This window comes from Hipposideros armiger, unplaced genomic scaffold (genome assembly GCF_001890085.2).
Source record: "Hipposideros armiger isolate ML-2016 unplaced genomic scaffold, ASM189008v1 scaffold_988, whole genome shotgun sequence".
NCBI classification, from domain to species: Eukaryota; Metazoa; Chordata; class Mammalia; order Chiroptera; family Hipposideridae; genus Hipposideros; species Hipposideros armiger.
The window spans coordinates 213588-218016 of NW_017732338.1; the positions used below are offsets into that span (position 1 = coordinate 213588).

The 4429-nt window shown below is 56.7% G+C and overlaps 1 protein-coding gene across 1 annotated transcript in view; it reads right to left on the reverse strand.

Moving 5' to 3' along the window:
* The window catches only part of LOC109375733 (tyrosine-protein kinase receptor TYRO3-like), a 53922-nt gene extending 50293 nt beyond the window's left edge, over positions 1-3629 (reverse strand). The window contains exon 1 of the mRNA XM_019631255.1: positions 3597-3629. The gene's annotated coding sequence lies outside the window, so the exon portion shown is untranslated. The remainder of the gene's footprint in view (positions 1-3596) is intronic.
* Positions 3630-4429: the final 800 nt, after the last annotated feature.

A 4429-nucleotide genomic window follows, 5' to 3' on the forward strand; every position in this document is an offset into this window, starting at 1 on the left:
CCCCACCCCACCCCCAATTCAGCTGTTGACAGCTAATCTCCAATGTGATGGGATCAGGAGGAGGGGCCTGTGGGAAGTGATGAAGTCAGGGGCCCTCACCAAGGGGACACCCCCCCCACGGAGTTACCTTGCCCCTTCTGCCTTGTGAAGGCAAGCGGGACCCCTGCAGACACTGAATCTGCCAGCACCTTGATCTTGGACGTCCCAGCTTCCAAAGTGCAAGAAATAGAGCCCCATGTTTATTAGCCGCCCGGCTGATAGTGTCTGTGCTACAGCAGCCTGGGCAGACGAAGGCACTGTTTAAAAGAATCCGAGGGTTAACAGGCCACCGAGGACTACTGGAGCGCTAGCCCTAGACTCAGCGCTTTAAAGACAGGCCGATTCCAAGCGGTTAAAGCAGTTGCCGCAGAGCCCAGAGCTCAGCCTTGCCAGAGAGACTGGTGTCTGAATCCTGGAGAGAGATGGAAGCGATCGCTTTCATGTCAGTGTCGCCAGAATGACATCAACCTGTCTGTCTGTCTGGAGTCTGTAGTGTTTACTCAAGTGAAAGAAATCCTCCAGCCAGAGGTTTCCTTTGCCACCACGCGCTTGCCGTCCTGGGGACGGGGTGGCCCTCCACCTGGGAGGTGGAGGCCTTTGTTTGCATGGAAGGATTTCAGACTGTCCTCTTTTGGGCCTGGAGTTCTGCCTTCTCAGAGCTGTTTGGTCACGTGGCCTCCCTAACAGACTGTGGGCAGATTGTTTCCTTTAGTCCTGAGCTACAGTTGCTGTTGTCATCTGTTGATTTGCGGCTTAGCCTACAGTCCCGCCTCCTGGGGTGCTCTGCCCCTGGCCCACCTTTGTGGGTGTTGTGTCCCTCCTGGCTCCGGGGGCAGCACAGGATCGTGGTTCTGGCTCCCGGCTGCTGTCTGGTTTCCTTTCTGGAAGACTGAGCTGAGGGCGGGTGGGCAGACCCAGCCCTGCCTCTCCTTGCAAGGCCCTGGCTGGCACCTAGCAGCCTGACACACATGGGAGTCAGCTGTCTTGCACCGAGAGTGGGAAATATCACCTGAGTCCCGATAGGTGAAAGGCCTTTAATGAAAAGATCTTTTCTGTGGTTGAATCTTTGCTGCAGCCACAGCTGCTCAGGAAAGTCACAGTTACTGAAGAAAAAGTGGGCACTTTCTCAAGGTCACTGGCATTGCTGACGCCCTTGACCCTCACGCTCGCTGAGGCCACGAGCTGGGCATCCGACTGTTGGGTTGCCCATGGTCGCCATTTGGCTGGTGCTCTCTGTGGCCTGAGGCCTATGGAAGCTGCTGCTTTAGGTCTGGTTTCCTAAAACAACTTGAGGCAGCNTGCGGACACAGCTTCTGCATCAGGACGCTTTCTCGATGCCCCCCCCCTGCTGCTCACCCCCGCCCCAGCCGAGGCTGCCCGTGTCGGGGCCACTGCCAGCTGTGCCCAGAATGCCAGCTTCTGACGCTGGCAAAGTCACTGGTCCCCACCGCTGTCCCCTCCTAGCCCGCTTCCCAGATGTCAAGGCCCGGAGGAGGCAGGAGGCAGCGCCCTCAGGTGGTTACTGGAGACGCTGCTTCCCGCCTGGCACCAGCCTGGGGATCTGGTGACACCTAGTGGTAGCAGCTTTTCTGGGAGTTCCCAAGCATCTTCTCTCATGCACCTCCATCCTGCAGAGGCGCCTTCCTGTGTAAAGGACACGTGCGTGTGCTTAAAAATCCAAATAGTACATAAGAGCACACAACAAAAGTAAAGTTTCTTATTTCTAGTGCTGTGGGTTTACTCCTGCAATTAACAATGTCTCTTTTCAGGCACCTGGGATTCCCACGCCCGCCCCCCCATCACCTCACTCCCCTCACATTGGAAAGAATACCCCATGACTCCCACCATTTTCTCCTGGAGCATTTGTGGGACCAATAAAGGCAAACACAAAGCGACACAAGCTGTCATGACTCAGCTGCCTCACCTCCTGCTTCCGTGTTCACACAGAGGCCATCTCCTTCAACACCTGAGCCAGTCAACCTGTCGGATTCTTTTCCCTGTTGTGCAGGTGGGTAACCAGAGCTTGCAGAGGCTGACAGAGGGCCGTGGGGGCCACGCAGGAGCCGGCCTCTGAGTCCTCTCGTGCGCTCTCTGCTTCTCCAGAGGTGCCCTTGTTCAAACAGGACTGGCCACCCAGGAAGCCCATCAATGACATTTGGTGATGTGGGTAAGAGCATGGACCTTGGTGCCGGACAGTTCTAGCTCCAACTTACGACTGTGTGGCTTTGGGTAAATTACTTACTCTCTCTAAGCCTCAGTTTCCTCACCTGCAAAAAGGGACAGTAATGGATACTTCTGGTATAGGCTTATTGTGAGAATTACAGAAGGTGATTTATGCACGATGCCCGATACTTACTGATTCTTCAATCTACAATAGCTAAAGGCCTCTGCTAAGTGGGCGGGGTTGGCCAGAGGGCATAGGAAGAGGGGAAGACACAGGCTGGCTAGTTGAAGTAGAAGTTGTTAAATTAGAGGCACAACGGATCAACCAGATGTCCAAGAGAAAGATGGACCTTGATGAGGGACCAACAACAAAACAGAAAGAGAAAGCAGGNAAATTCCTTGCTTGCTGAAAACCAGGGACTTTCGAACTCCCAGACAGCTGGTCCCGTTTTCCACATTCCTCTGTCCTGTGAGGCTGCAGAGCTAACTCTTCCCCAACGGACCCCACCCTGAGCTTCCCAGCTTAAGCACTCTTAACCTGTGACAGGCGGCCGCCATCATTATGGTCACCTTCCCATTTTACAGAGGGGGCACTGGGGCTCCAGACGGGTCACGAGGTAAACCCCAAGGCCTCGTGACCAGGATGTGGCAGGGCCTGGACTGGAACCAGGGGTCCTGCCTCCCAGATCCGAGTCGCTGTCAGCTCAGCAGTGTCCCCACATGGGCTCTAAGCCTTGAGAAGCCACACTGAGGGGCGGGGCAGGCTTGTCCCAGAGCGGCCTCTCGCCTCCTTCTCACGGCCCAGGCCGAGCAACCAAGGCCTGTCTGTGGCTGCAGCTCAGCCCCGCTGAGTCCCCAAGGCCACTCTTGTCCAACCACAGCCGCCTCCCCTGCGCTCAGTGCATCCCAAATGACCAGACCTGCAAAGGCTGGTGGCCTGACAAGCCTCAACTGGCCTTCCAACTGCACCGGGACCCTCCCAGTCTGAGCTGAAGGCTGGTGCCCCTGCCCTGACCCTGGGGCAGTGCACATGCTCCTGGGGGCACAGTCTGGCTTCCACCACCGTCCAGTCACACCAAGCACAGGCCTCTTGAAACCTGGAGAAGCCTCACTGGGGGACCCTGCTCCCACCCCCAACCTGTGCCCAGCTCCGGGCAGGGTCCTTTTGCTGGTGTCATTTGCTGGTGACATCAGTCTTTGTGTGGGACTTCCTCATCACAAGGCCCCTCTCAGCTGCTGGTTGCTGGCCGGGTTCTCAGCATTCTCACCAGCACAACCTCTACTCACTCCAGCATTGGCCTCACCCCCACCTCCCCCACCGCAGAGAAGAGGGCGGGCTCTGCGGGTCCCTGTGAGAAGCCCTGATGGGGGCAGACAGGGGAGGGACAGCCCACCTTCAGGCTGCTGCAACTACAGGGTTGTCACACCTGGCAGTGGGCGTCCTGTGGTCTCACCCTCATCCCAGCACTGCCTGTGAGGACGCTGGGGTTTCACACATGCTCCCCCACAAGACAAGCAATGTTCAGCTAAACTATGCATGGCAGCTGGAACTGGTTTCTACTCAGCAAATATTTACTGAACACACCTGAGCCTGGGTACTGAGAGGGACTCCCTTCCCAGCCAGTCACCACCTACTGCCGTTGAGCCCCGAGGCTTCTGCATGGGCAGCATGTCACCCAGTACCCCACCTTGTGACACTGGCCCCCATTGGGAGCATTTCCCAGCACTGTCCAGGGAGCTAAATAGCCCAAGACCCCTCACCCCTCAGAGGGAGAGTCTCACCCTCGGTGATTCCAATCTGAAAACTAAACGCACAGCTGACATCTCGTGGTGACACCCCCATGCTGACAAGGAGGCTCTATTTAGTAGAATGCCGATGTCTCGTGTGTCACAGAAGTCTGAGGACCGGTGTCAACCAGGGACCCAAGTCACACCCTTCCTGTTAACAAGGTCTCTCCCAAAGAAGGGGGCTTGCTGGGAACAGACCCCCAATGGCCAGAGAGGGGTGCTGTTTCTCCTACACTTGGGGACTTCCTGACCCAACTAGAAGCACGTCTGTGGTGCCAGATGGCTGTGAGCCAGGGCCTCCACTGAGGACAGTGAGGAAAGGGGAGTGAAGACCGGCACAGCGGACAAGCCTGACCAACAGTCCTCCAGCCGGTGCTGGAGGTCAACACCACCAGTGACGTCCTGTCGGCTGTCTATCCCTTTGGTATAATAAGAAGCA